The sequence below is a fragment of the Emydura macquarii genome, unplaced genomic scaffold, assembly GCF_026122565.2.
Source record: "Emydura macquarii macquarii isolate MOO-44397 ecotype Brisbane River unplaced genomic scaffold, CSIRO-AGI_Emac_v2 contig_3345, whole genome shotgun sequence".
Lineage (NCBI taxonomy): Eukaryota > Metazoa > Chordata > Testudines > Chelidae > Emydura > Emydura macquarii.
Window position 1 is genome coordinate 3224978 of NW_027133482.1, and position 14756 is coordinate 3239733.

At 54.5% G+C, this 14756-nt stretch overlaps 1 long non-coding RNA gene across 1 annotated transcript; it reads right to left on the reverse strand.

Moving 5' to 3' along the window:
* Positions 1-7552: 7552 nt before the first annotated feature.
* On the reverse strand, positions 7553-12022 carry LOC137143680 (uncharacterized). Its single transcript, XR_010917233.1, has 3 exons — positions 11946-12022; positions 10674-10726; positions 7553-7680 (listed from the first exon to the last, which is right to left on the reverse strand). It is a non-coding gene; the product is annotated as an uncharacterized lncRNA (long non-coding RNA).
* Positions 12023-14756: the final 2734 nt, after the last annotated feature.

Genomic DNA, 14756 nt, shown 5'->3' on the forward strand with positions numbered 1-14756 from the left:
TTGTTCTGCAGTTGTAACCCAGGCAGCAAACACATTGTTCTGCCCCCACGGTCGCCCGAGGATCCTCACTGCCCAGCCTTCCAACGAAGTCAGAGTCCCCCCCACCTGAGCTGCAGCCAGCTTATTGGACTGACATGGTGAAGGCTCATCAGCTTCCGTAGCCAATGGTACACAGAGGAATGATATGGCTAGCACCACGGCCGACCGCCTGTGACTCCCCTAGGCCGAGGGAGCAGGTACCCGTCTGCACTGGGGTGGACTGGAAGCAGCCTTTCTGTGTGCCATCACATGAGACTCAAACCCACGACGTCGGGGAGAGTAGCCGCCACACCTCATATACTAGCATCATCACTGCCTTGTCACTTACAAACTGCTTTCCTTGCTGGGAGACCAGTGAGAATTAATCCCCATGCCTAGCAGCTGAGCGCAAAGCACATGCCTCTGGTGCTGCGGCCAGCCCAACTGGCTGGTGAGGGGATCTGGCCCACCGCGTTATACACTGGGTCGGCGAGGGCTGTGCTCATTGCCTTGCTGACCGGTCCCTTGGCTTCCTGTGAATTTGGCTCTTTCCAGCTGTCCCCAGGCAGGGGCATGTGCTAGGGAAAAGAATGCACTCTGGTTTTTCCCAGCTGGGTGGCCTTACAAGCTGTAAGCTGCTGTAACCTGCTCCAGGGCGAGGGCAGACAGGGGGCTCAGCAGAAAGTGAGCATGGCAGAGAATCTGGCCCGAGACTGGTGTCTCCAGTTTTAAAGGATTGGCACCTTGGACAGGTGCAAAGGGCTCCCCTGTAACTGACAAATGCTCTTTGAACTGCCAGGGTAGCCCCTGTGCAAGTCAGAAGGAAGTTAACGAATTGCTGCCTGGTTGATCTCTCATTTACACCAGTATAACGGCACCGACCTTGCTGGAGTCACTCCTGATTGAGTGGAGGGGAGTCAGGCCGTATGGGTCTGGTGAAAAGGGACAGGGACCCGAAGGTGATAAAATGAGCTGGAACTTTAAAATGCCATTCCCTCTCCTTGTCTATCTCGGCACCTGAGTGCCTCCCACACATGGCTGAGCGCATCATTCCAACCCCTCCCGCTAACCCAGAGAAATGAGGCGATAAGATGTCACACACTGAGGCAGACGTTCAACACCTAAACTCACCAAGCCACGCAGGAAGGTGGGCCTGATCCAATGCCCACCGAAGTCTGTGGAAAGGGCACTGGGTATCAGGGCCCATAAGAGAATGGGTTGCCGGAGAGGGAAGGGGAAAGGAGACACAGATTTCCATCCAGGCCAGGAGACAAGCCCAGAGCGTGATTCCCCACCTTCCATTGCCATTTATACCCAGTGACAAGTGACTGCAAAACGCTCTCCGGTCAGGATGTGCAGGCGGAAGTGACAACAGAGGATGCTGCAGGATCAGGCCCACGGGAGCAGAATCTGGTTCCTGGACTCCATTGTTCAGGCCCAGCTTTCTGAAGCAAGGCAGTGTCAGGTGAGCCCAAGGAGAGTGAAGGGAAAAGGGAGTCCCAGTCTCCACGCCTATTACCAACTCCTGCCAGGGTCTCATTCCACAGCACTTGAGTCTCCAGCAAACAGATCTTTGCAACTCACGGCAACACAAAACAGCTTTGATGGTGAAACCCTGTAATATTCTTTTTAAAGGTCACCATCCAGCGAATTGGGCTCCTTCTATCTATTTATCAGCTCCTTCCTCAAACCAGATTAAAGAGAAACTTTCCACAGTGAATTAAAGTTTAACAGCATGCTATTCCGCGATAAGCACATTCTGTGGCCGTAAGACACTTGCTGATAACTGCACACCTCCTCAGTGGAAGGGAGGCATTATCCATGGTTATCATAATGCACCTTCGCCTCAGTCTAGACGCTGCGCACAGAAGCTACAATTTGTACAAACAGATTTCTCACAGCCAGTTCCCATTAGCTGCATGCCTGACCAAAGTTCAGCTAATTCAGTGTCGATTTGAAACAAGGGCATTTGCATATTCTTTGAATCCCATTAATAACAGTAACATTATGACTGTTAACAACCTGATTTTTCCACGCTGCCCTCTGCCTTGCAAATCCTCACTCAATAAGCTACCACCCTATCACTCACATCCCTTCAAGGAAGTCAGTTCTGCTGTCACCCACCAGCCGGGAGTTACGTATTGCAGGCAGAACCGGGGGTCCCCCCCATAGTTATGGATCCCCACTGAAATCCCCCAGCACTTCTCGTTGCAAGATCCTGTTTTCAAAATCTTATGACTGTGTCAGATGTTAATCCTTCAGGGCAAAATTTTCCACGCTCCGTGTCTGCCCGGTGCTGAATTGATGGACCCCCATCCCACCTGAAGGCAGGGGGAGGGGAGGAGTGTTCCTGGGCAAAGAGAAGAGGCTGAGTCAGTAGTCCCTGTCACTCAAGGAGGGCAGGACCACGGGGCAAGGGCAGGGCTATGGAGCGGGGGAGAGCAGCTGGGCGTGGGGATCTGGATTGTCTTAACCTGGCGCTGGTTTTAGCCCTCCCTCTGCTCCTCCCATCTTTTTGGCCACCTGCCAGAACATCTTAAATCTGTCCTCCTGCCAGCTGCTGGGCTCTGCTTCCTGCTGGTGCTGGGGGGCTGGCAGGAGACTCTGCCAGTCCCTGCATGCCAGTTCCTCAGTAGGGCAGCTTGAACCTGACTGGCAGCAGATCTGTAGCGGGCCCCAGCCCGGCTGCTCCTAATACTTCTGACAATCAAGCCATTCAATTAGCAGCCTAAGTATTGCCGTAGGCCTCTCTCCTGTGAAAATCTGATCAGCACTGACACCGGTTGTCCCTTTGTCCATGGAAAACAGACTGACCTGGATTCTCCAGCATGTTACTGTCAATAGATCAGGCCTGATCTCAACAACACTCAGCACTTAGCCATGCTCCATGAAGAGACTTTTCTATCACCCCGGGAAGGTCAGTCCCATTTCACTGCTTATTGTTATCGCTGGCACAGCTCCATCACGTCGGAAACTCCCTGGCCAGCTAGCATTAAATGGCTCGCTGAGCTGCATGCTGGCTGGTGTGTGAGCGAGCGCTCTTTGCTCTTCTCCGGCTCGTTCCAAAGAAAAGAAGAGGGAGGGCCAGATTCTGATCTCGCTGGAGTAAATCTGGAGCAGTTACAGTGGTCTAAACGGAGTCACTCTGGATTTGCACTGGGCTGACAGAGGGGAGGACTGGGCCCTAGACAGTTATTATTGGCTCCGAGATAGGCTACAGCGTATTCAGCCTGTCGGTCATCCTCCACAATCCACGGGCCGTGCCAGCCGCACCCTGCCGCAGGCTTGCCCTGCACTCTGTGATCCTACCAAAAAAGTCTTTGTGCGTGTAAGAGCGGGAATGGGCCGGCTGTTGTGGGGAGATTTCCTGGCTCTCACACTACCCCGGTGCAGTTGGCTAGCAAAAGGATCTGAGTCCTTGCCCCCTCTCCCTTTACCCAGAGGCCCACCTGACCTCGAGGGCTCCCCTCCCACTCTCCTGTGTGCTGGGGTCCCTGTAACCCCGACAAGGCTGGGCCCAGGAGTCCTGGGGCTCAACCCCCCAATCTTGCCGTGGTCCCTTAGGGCAGGGGCTCGGGTGTCCCCACTCCGGGGGGCTAACTCTGCACCGGGCGCTTCCCTGCCCCACTGATCACTGCACACAGTGCAAACAACACAACGTATCACACAAACAGCAACCAAACAGCACATAAACAAATGAGGAGCGAGGAGAAAGGTTACAAGAAACACCCAGCGCCGCCCCCTGGCCCGGGCGCCCCACACAGCATCTCTGGGGTGTGCGGGACGCTCACACTGTGACACACGTCGCAGGGCCCTGCCCAGGCCTGGCTGCGCTGCAGGGATGCAGAGAGTCAGACACGGGCTCTGGCAGTGGCCACAAGCCCCAGGCGCTAGGGGCAGGGCCCTTCTCCCCAACGTCGCCCCCCGTCGGGATCACGACCCCCCCGAGTCTGGCCTGCCCGGCCTCTGGGCTGGGGGCGTCTCCCTGCGCCGGGCCCTGCCCAGGGTCCCCCTCACTCAGCCCCAGCTCCTGCCCCTGCCCTGCTCAGTGCAGCTGTGCTCGGCTTGGCTCGGCTCGGCTCAGCTCAGCTCTCTGGGTGCCCCTCCGGCTCTGCTGCTGTGGCTCGGCTCAGCTCAGCTCAGCTCAGCTCTCTGCGTCTCCTCTCTCCCCTCCCAGCCGCCGGCTGCTCTGTCCTTAGCTCTGCCCAGGCCCAGGCAGCTCCAGCTCACACAGAGGACGGGACCACCCCACCCTCCTGGCTCCCTCATTGGCCTGCCCGCTCTGTCCATCAGGCTGACCTGAGTCTGCCTCTCCCCACTGGCCCTGGGGCTGTGTCTGTTTCAGGGCCCTGCTTCCCCCAGAGATGCCAGCCCAAAAGACCCGCTCAGTTTCAGTGAGGGGCGAATAGGCCCCTTACATACCAGGCAGGTGCTATCCCCACCCGGCCCCTGGTGACCAGGTCCGGTGTTGCGGGGGCTCCCTATCGTAACGTCTCCCATTGGGTCCTCAGTAAGCCCCCCAGGGATTTTGGGACCAAACAGCAGCCCTCCTTCGAGGGGCCGACTGGCTAACGAGTTCAAAGCAGCGCCCAAGCCCGTCACCCGTGGAGCTGAGCAGGGAGGCAGATTCTAGCTGAGTTTTTCCATCCCACCTGAGCACAGCCGCCCTACGTCCACGCCCTGGGCCCCGCAAGGTACCCTCGGCCTCGATTGCTTCCCTGAAACCAGGGAGGAACCAACAGATGGGCTCCTAAGACCAGTAGCCCGACAGCTGCTCAAGGCTCACGCTGGCACCTGTGATCACTCCTGGGACTGCCTCGTTCCCAGTCTTGCTCCAGTCACGGTCAGTTTGTGACCCGGGCCACTGACTCCAGGTCCAACCACTAGGCCTGACTGCTGACACCCCTGTCCACGACACTCCTCGCGGGCTGGGCCGCCTGGAGTTAGGGAGGGCCCCACCTAAGTTCTTTTCCCTGGGGAGTTCTCCTGCTCTGTTCCCTGGAAGCATCTCTCCTCAACACCCTCCTCCGGCTCAGCTGTGGCAGCCCTTCAGGTCCAGGTGCTCATTCACTCCCCCAACCAGCCACCGAGAAACATGCCACTCTTACACATAGACTCATAGCAGATCAGGTTTGGAAGGGACCCCAGGAGGTCATCTAGTCCAACCCCCTGCTCAAAGCAGGACTAACCTCAGCTATATCATCCCAGCCAGGGCTTTGTCAATCGCACCTTAAAAACCTCTAAAGATGGAGATTCCACCACCTCCCTAGGTAACCCATTCCAGTGCTTCACCACCCTCCTAGTGAAAAAAGTTTTGCTAATATCCAGCCTAGATCTCCCCCACTGCAACTTGAGAACGTTGCTCCTTGTTCTGTCATCTGCCACCACTGAGAACAGCCTAGCTCCATCCTCCCTAGAACCCCCTTTCAGGTAGTTAAAGGCTGCTATCAAATCCCCCCTCACTCTTCTCTTCTGCAGACTAAACAAGCCTAGTTCCCTCAGCCTTTCCACATAAGTCTTGTGCTCCAGCCCCCTAATCATTTTTGTTGCCCTCCGCTGAACTCTCTCCAATTTGTCTACATACTTTTTGTAGTGGGGGGCCCAAAACTGGACACAATACTCCAAATGTGACCTCACCAGTGCTGAATAGAAGGGAACAATCATTTCCCTCGACCTGCTGGCAATGCTCCGACTAAGGCAGCCCAATATGCCGTTAGCACGTGGGTTGAGATGGGCTCATTCTCCTTAGAGCTACAGGTCACCAGCAGACTGGACCCTGACTCCCTTTATTAGGGGCCAGCCACCCGGTGACCGTCTCACTGCTCCACGCAGATGTATGGACAGCCCCACTCTTCCTGGTCATGCCTACAGCTAACCCGGCCTGCTGCACGAGGCGGCGCCTAAGGCTGTTACGGCCTACTCTCCGCCATAGTGCCCTACCAGCCGTCATGCCCATCAGAGGAGTCCTCTTCAAACAGCATCTTATGCTCTGGCTCTGTCGCAGATGGGAGATGCAGCAATGAGCATGCTGGAGGCTGGAGCATTGAGCCTTCAGTTTACTCACAGAACAGGGCAGCCCCCTTCATTCTAGCACCTCCTGGCTCACCCTGGACCTCAAGGGACCATCTGTCGGACCATTTCCTCCTTGACCCTTCCGCTGTGATTTCCAATGAGTAGGGAGCGTTTCAGTGCAGGTATCTGTCCTCTAGACATTGGCAATTATGGTCATTTGTGTTCCGGTCCTTCGGGCAGTGAGGACATTGAGTCACTACTGATACAGCCAGCCGAGATCTGGGGATCTAACTGTTAATGAAAGTCCGGATCCTCTCACCAGTCTCAGAACCATCTGCTCTCCTGTACATACCCCGTGTTCTTCCAAGACACTGGAAAGGCTCCATTGCTTTCTCACCAAGTGAAGGAAGATAGGTGCCTAAATACCTTGGCAATATGGCCCAGAGCCTCAAAAGTGATTATGGAAAATGCTTCATTCGCCAAAAGGGACAACGTGGATCTGTTTTACCTGGGCACTATCCACCCAGCAGTGCCTCTTTTTAAATAGACTGAAAGGCCAATATTTTCAAAGAGAGCTTAACACAACTACTCACAGCTCTTTGCACGCACTTAACTTGTGCACACGAGGGAGTCGTTTGTGCACACACAAGGCTGTACGTACAGACGAATACCTGCTTTGCAGGCATATATTCGTGCTTTGAATTTGCAAGTTGACACACACACACACACACACACATCTGAGGAGTTTGCTGGCCTGCAACATCAGACAAGATGGTCACCATGGTCTGTTCTGGCCTTGGCATCTATGTACCCTGTGTCACCATTCGATGGGATTGGAGAAGCCATAGCATCTCAGGACTTGGGCCTCAGACTGGGAATCAGGAGTCAGTTATCTATTCCAACTACTGGCACTGATTTACCTTGCAACCTTGGCCAAATCACTTCATCTGTATCCCTTTTCCTTCCTTGTCTGTTTAGCCTGTACTCCTTGGGACAGGGGCCTGCTGTTTCTTACAATTTGTCCGTACAGCACCTAGCGGCTCTCCTCTCCCTTGCAGCTTTTAAGCACTGCTGTCATTCAGTGATAATATCTGAGCACCTCTCAAATGCCATATACTTAGCCTCATGCCCGTGGGAGGTGAGGAAGTATTATCCTCATTTGACAGGCAGAGATCAGTTGATTTACCCACTGAGATAAGTATGTAGTAGAGGCAGGACTTGAACCCAGAGCCTCAGGCCAGTGCGATAACCACAGGTTGATGTTTCTCCTCATGTAACCAATTTATGTACCTTGAATACCAGCCTGGAATAGGTAAGCAGGTGCAGAAGGCAGACATATCAATTTACATTACTTGATTCCCCGCCCCCCCCCAATCTCACTTATTTTGTCCTTGTTTGTGTTCCTCTCCAAATTATTTCCTATCCCTCTGTTGGTTCCAGTTTTAATTCTCTTCTTCCCTTGCAATAAATTATAGCCTTAATATAGTAGCACTAATTGATCGAACAACACAGGCCTAGGTGTGTTTTCTGAATAATTCATTTCATTGCTACACTTCATTTCAAATTCATTTACTGCACTGCCACTCTTGATGTTACCCAAGAGTGAATCTTCATTTCCATTCTCTTGCTCGTGATTGGGGTTTCATAGGCCTGAAAAGGAAAATAAAAATCTTATGAAAATGGCAGGGGGGGGGGGGGGAATTAAATTGTGGGAGAGGACAGAGATCCTAATGGGGGTTCATTAATTCATGCATCATCATTAGCAGTAAACACCACACGTCAGCACAGTGGTTTGTAAAATGTAGCGTGCCGATTGTTCCGAAGAGCTTGTGATCGGAGGCCCAAGCCTGTGTGAGCCTGAACCCTTACGCCCGATGAGTTGAGTTGGGCTCTAAGGAAGGAAGTATGGCCCAGTGGTTATGGTGCTAGTCTGGGACTTGGGAGAGGTGGGGGCAATTCCCTGCTCTATCAGAGCTCTGGGGTGACCTTGGGAAGGTCACTTAGGGAAATTGCGTGGGTGCCTGAGTCCCAGTTTTGACTCTGTTCTCGTCCACAAGATTCCTGCCGAACACCACAGGTGCGGCACCTATGTTTTTCCAGGTAAGCGTTCCCGCTGCGCCTGTGTTTCTGTTTCTGTTTCTGCCTCTGGGCACATGTGTTGCTGCCTCACCCTTAGCGTCTGGATGTCATCTGCCTCCTAAGCCCCGGAGCGATCCACAAGCCAGGGAAAGGACTGCACTTGGCCATGGAAGTCGCATTCAGGGCCAATCAGCTCAGAGGCTGCCTACCAGACTGGGTCCCATTCAAAATCCAGAAAGGGGGCGCGGGGTGCTGTCCACCTTATAACCTTTATCCCCATGGTTCAAGCAGTCATCTGGGATGTGAGAGACCCAGGTTCAACTCGCCCTCCCTGCCAGAGGGGGAGAAAGACCCCTGATCAAGTCCTCTCACATCTCAGGAGAGGGCTTCAGCTCCCAAGTGCCGGGATATTCTGATGAGGGCTCCCTGGTCTCTTCTGTCGAAGTTCTAGATGCTGTGACACTCAGCGTTGCAACTGCCCATGTGCCTCCCTGGATCCCACCCGTTGTCTGTTGGTGCCTCAAGTCCCCATCTGTACAATGGAGAGAATAGCACGGCCCGGCGTGCTGTGAGGATAAATACATGACCAATTGTGAGGCGCTCAGATGTGACAGTAAGGGGGCCCATATTCCTACCGGAAATAAAAGTGGGGCGGAGGGGCCTGGTGCTAGCCTTCTGCTTTGGGATGAATATCACCCTTAGTGCATGAGAATCTGACCTTGATCCAAAGTCCATTGAAATCAGCAGGAGACCTTTGAATCAGGAAGGGGAACGGGCTGACCTGTTTGCATTTTCCAAGCTGGGCAAAAGGCAATATTGGAGGTTGGGGGGGAAACAGCAGTGGGGAAAAATACACCAGCAGGAAAATTTACAAAGGGCAGGAAGGCACCTAATTCTCTTTGAAATGCCATTGTCTCTTTCAACACCTTTGTTTAGCATGTGTCTGAGCAGCATATTTGCCGCCCCCTCCCCTCCAAGCCTTGCATTCCTAAATAAGAGAGCACGGTTAATAGCTAGGTGGGAGTGGAGCAGAAGCCATTTCCAAGTATAACCTGGGTGCTGCTATTTTTTTTTTATGACTTCTATTATTACGGCCATTATTCTGCTCAGATGTGGTTCCCGGCCCATTAATATTTAAATCAACTGATAATACGTCAGGAGACATGTCTCCTGAAACAGGCTGTACAGCTGGCCAGCGCAGTGCTTAGGTTATAATGGGCCGATTTCGCCCATCCACGTCAAAGCAGCTTTGATTTTTAGCCTGCAGTAGTGATAAAGCATGGCCATAGAATTTGATACGATTATCATTTCGCCATCACAAAGGGATGGTTATGAGTTCATTGTAGGAGTCGAAAATGAGTCGTCAGGGGGGAGTGGATGGTGCTTTGTTTTCTTTATGGCCATGTAGCTTCGTGACAGTATTGGCGCGAGAGCAGAGAGAAGAGGGTGATTTCTGAATGCTCCCACAGCTGTGGAGAGCGGGCTGTTGCAAATTCAGAGCCCAGATAACAAGTCAAGCCCACTCTCCTGTGGGAAATCCTGTGGGGGTGCTGGGAAGTTTTAGCCTCTGCGAATCAGAGCTCTGGGGGGTGAAAGCAAGATGAAAGCCACCCACATTTTGATGTGGGACCCAGCAGCTTGCAGGACGCACCATGTGAGTTCAGGAGCGAGATTGAAAAAAACAAAAAAAGCCCTTCCTTGAGTTCAGTGGTTGTCCCTGGAGATCTCGCTGCTGCCCGGACTTGTGAACTTTCAGATGTTTGCCTGAAAACACAGGCAGGTGCCTTCCCTCGCTCGGTGCTATTTTCAACACAACTGCTGCTTTCTGGTTGTAGTTTTAAAAGATGCCAACCTGCTAGAAGCTTTCCTAGCACCAGGGGGCTGCCAGCCTGCAGGCCTCACCCCTGCAGCCCTCTCAGGAGAGGCATCCGCTGTCAGGTGCCGCAATTCCAAACTCCGTCCTTTGGGCAGGACTGTCCCCGGGCTGGTACACCCACAGAGGGACACAAGGGCAGGCAGGATTCCCGTTAAACCCCTTGTAGGCTACCCAAATGAGGGAACGAGGTGAGTTTGGTGCACCTGACACCCCACCCAAATGAAGGAGAGGTGTGCAGGAAGGGTGGGGAGTGGATGAAGCCTTCACTCCACCGTATCAGCATGCCAGCCAGTGCGGCTGAACCTTAATCTCTGCTAGCATGGGCCATCAGCAAGGGGGCAGCAGGCGGAGAAGTGTGCATGGTTCCTTTCCTGCATTGCTCTCAAGGTGGTACATCTGTATAGCATCCCCTCCACAGGGCGGGTGGCAAAGCCACCATCTAGCCCCTATACATCGGAACGGGCAAAGTCTATGAAGCGGCTCCCCTCCCCCGGCTCCCCTCCCCCCCACACCTACACGCCTTCAAATTGCAAAGTTCCAAGGGTGGTTTTTTTGTGCAGGGCGCACTACACATGTCCCAGCTGCTAAGTTTGCTACCCATCAGCTGCCTGCCCATTGATTCTAGCTAGGCAGGGAGATGGTGGGTAACTTGTCATGGTCAATACATTTTATATAAGTGCCAGTTTACCAAATTCAACAAGCACAGATGTTCTTCCTTTCTCTCTCTCCATCCTTCAGCATCTGGGGAAAGGGGGAGTGTGTTAGGGAAAACTGCACTGCATTTACTGTGGGCCTTTTCTTCCCTTAGAAAGAGCTGCCTTCCCCTTCCTCCCTCCCTCCCTCCCTCCCCCTGAAAACACACACACTCCAAAACACAAGAGAACTCTCTGGCTATAAAACCATAGAGCAGACAAAGCAACCTGGATGGAGTTTTCCCTTGGCCGAGGTAAACCCTGAGGGAGCGGTTACATTCACGTCAATCAGATTCGTTGGGTAACATTCCCACCTGCCTTGTCCACACCATCATAGCTTCCATTAGCCGTTGTGCTGTAAAAACATCCCTCCGCGACCCCCAGCCCTGACCCTCAAGTGTAGACACAGCATGAAGACACCAGGATTCATGCTCAGACCAATCTTTTGCAGTAGAGAGTGTCACAGTTATGGCCCCACCGTCTCCCCAGGCTCTCTATTGTCCTCATCGTGGTTGACAAGAGGGGCAGCTGTCATGGACAATCATAATCTTTGGGGCAAGTGGTATAAGGTGGCCCTTGCCTGGAGTGCTTCAGCACAACAGGCATGTCTGCCTCAGTTTCCCCTTCATCCATCCATGCAAAGGAATGTCACCCCTCTTAGCAGTTAATTCAAACCCTTTTAGTCACGTGAAGTGCCCCAGGCTGCAGACCCCTCGTAGGGTCTGTTCCTCCCCAAACCCAGGCAAGGGTTACAACGCAGCAGCTCAGCGCACCCCTTCAAAGGTCCCCCGCCCAAGCCTCATTAGCCACTCTGTCCCAGGACCCCATTCTCCTGGCTCCTGCCGGAGCATCCCAAGGGCGTGACTACCCCTAGCCTTCGCCCATAGCCCCGCGCCGGGTTTCCCATGAGACGGCTCCCCCTAGTTTCACTCTGCCAGGTCTCCTCATTTACCCCTGCTCAAGGGAAACTCCTTCCAGGATCAGCTCCTTGCTTCTGGGCTCATTCTGGACTCAGGCCCGTGGGCCCCCTGCCGTATTCCATCCTCCCAGCCTCCTGCCTCGTTAGCCCTGCCCCTGCACCTGGGGCCCTCCCTCCCTCTTGCTTCCGGACCAAGCGTACACTGACCGCTCTGGTTCTCCCCCTCATTCCTAGGCCCCTCTGCACCAGCCTCCCCGCAGCGTGGCGGGGTTTCCCAGCGCTAGCCAGCCCCACAACCACACGCCACAGAGCAGACCTCATCCCCAGCATCACATCGGTTACTGCTCACCTTCCGCTCCGGCTGCTCTTCCGTTGGCTGGCAGGCCCCTCTGCCCCTCATCTCCCTTCCTCTCTGCTCTTAGGTTGCCCTCCTCCACCTGGCCCAGGTGCCTTCTTTTAAGTCTGATGGGGCAGCAGGAGACCAGTCATAGGTGGACTAGACCCCGCCCCTTCTTAAAGGGGCTGCGTAGTCATGCTGGGTCTGGGAGGGAGTCGCTTCTGAAACGTGGCCGGCAAAGGCTGATGCAATGGGCGGGGCCCCAGCCGAGCACTCAGGAGCCTGAGGTTCGAGTCCCAGCTCTACCACTGATGTCTCCTGTGGCCCTGGCAGGTCTGACTATGCAGCCATTGGGAAGTGACGGCAGCCCAGGGAGGCCTGCCTGAGCTGGGCTGCGAAATAGCCGTGAGGCTATAGTTACGTGGGCTAGCAGCTCCGGTCCCAGCTCGCCCAAGTCCTTGGCTGCAGGAATGGCTAGTTTGCTCTGCCGTAGCTTCCCGGCGCCTTTCAGCCAACGAGTTTTGAGCTGCCTGCCCAGGCTGCAGTCACACCCGCCGGCTGCAGCCTTGACTCTGTCTGCTTCGGTTTCCCATCACAGCACGGCCCTATCTCAGAGCCGGCGCGAGGGAGAATACAAGAAAGACGGTGAAGTGTTCAGAGCCTAAAGTATAGGGGCCCTATGTCTAAAGTAGCAGGGGCCATGACAGACAGAGGTTTGCTGGGCAAAGGGGGGGAATGAGGAAGATGATAGTGTAGGGTTGTGGAATCCCCAAGTCTTTTCAACAACTTAACAGGGCAGTGTGCTCGATTACCGCCCTGCGCCACATGTCACCGGCGCGTGAGCAACGACCCTGACTTTGGCATGGCACCTCGCTGAGTGTGGAGCACAGCAACAGTGGGACGAAGGGCGCGTGGGGGCAACATCACAAGAATTAAGGACAGGAGCGCAACAGAGCTCCGTATCTCAGCATGGTCAGAACCTGCTGGATTGCTACGCAGCAGCATTTCGCTCCACTCTCTCGCTTTCCCCCGCAGAAGCCATTTCTTTTTGGCCCTTGCTCTTGGCCAACCTCCTGCTTCTCCTGGGGTTGGGCTGGAAGGAACTTCCTGTCAAAGCACGGAGTGGTTCGTGTGTGTTGAGGGACAGCCCGCGCCGGCCCTCCAGTGTTTGAACAGCTGACTTCTCTCAGCGTTTGGATTGAGTGCGCCTCGAACGAGCTGGATCAGCAGGTCTGCAAAACCGGGAACGTTTATGCCCATAGACGACCTGCTGCATGTTGTGTTGTGTTGTCTTGCTTGAGGCTGTTTGCTAGCACGGCCCTTGGAGGCCTGGCCTGAAAGCCGCGACGTGGCGCAGAGGCTGCTGTCTAAGAATGCCGGGTGTTCCTTCCGAGACTTCAGATACAGCTCCGCCGCCAGCAAAAGCCCGAGGAGCGAGTCTCCGAGCCCAGCTCAACTGACTCAGGCTCACGGGGCTACAAATCGCCATGTAGACATTCCTCTTGGACTCTGAAACCCAGCCTGGGGGGAATGTCTCACCGCCCAGGCTCCAGCCCCAGCGCCAACGGCTACACTGCTATTTTTAGCCCCATAGCGCGAACCTGAGTCTGTGGCCCTGGCTCTGAAACTTGCCACCCTTTGGCCGTGTAGACGTACCTGAAGCTCCTCCTCCACCTTGGAGGCAGGGCTTTGACCTGGCAGGGCAGCCGGGGAGCTGCAGGCTCTGGTGGCTATGCGCCACGCTAAAGAGCAACCCCTGGGAGGGTGAACTCCAGCCTCTCCACAGCTTCCTGAGAAGAAGAGCCCCGCCAGGAGGAAGCGTGCTACTAACGTTCGGGCAAGAGGGGGTGTGCATGAGGATTTCCGCAGCAGTGGTGTTAGGGTGACCAGATGTCCTGATATTCGGGGCTTTGTCTTATATATGCAACTATAACCTCCACCCTCCCCCCCCGCCCGAAAAAAAAAGCATCCCGATTTTTCACGCTTGCTATCTGGTCACCCTAGGCGCATCCACGGGGTAGGATTTCATGCACTAGCCCCAGAAGCAGTGCTGATGGCCTGATGTCACCTCCACGTTATTGTGCTAATAAAGCACTCGTCCCTGGGACAACCACATAAGCCGCGCTTGGCACGCCTGCCTGAGAGGGTCACAGCATAGGGCAAGCTCCTGGACAGTCATGTCGGGGGGGAAGAGACCCAGGGGATGCAGAGGCGGTGAAGGAGTGCAGCTCAGGGTCGCAGACAGCGGAGGCAAATGGAGGGAGCCCCAGAGGACGGCGTTGCTGATGAGGACGTAACGCGTGCGTTGTGGTTCCCAGCATTCAATCCCTAATACCCTCTGATTCGGAATTAGTTAATTAAGGGTATTTCGCCAATGATCTTTCTCTTTGTTATTAGTAATTAGCTAGTCTAAGCCTTTGGAGTCGTAACAGAGGATGAACCAAGCAAATTTATATCCTGCCTTTCAGCTTCCTTGACATCCAGATGGCTGGTGCAATTTACATAATCAATTAGTGCAGATTGGCCTGGCCCGCCCTCAATGTGCGGCGTGAGCATCAGCAGGCCACTTGGCCTTTCACCCCTGTTGCTGCCAGCCCATTGTCTGCCAAGGTGACTCCTCCATGCTGTCTCTGCCAGCCATGTGTTTCCTGTGCTCTGGAGAGAACTGACAACCCCAGGAGACGGCGCAGACAGCTCAAACCTCTAACAGAAAAACGAATGCAACGGGACGCTCTCTTCCTTCCTGCATCTGGGAGCCGCCCAAAACTAAGGGAGGAGATGCTGCAGTTCGCACGTCCGGCTTCATCTTCCTGGGCCAGTTCC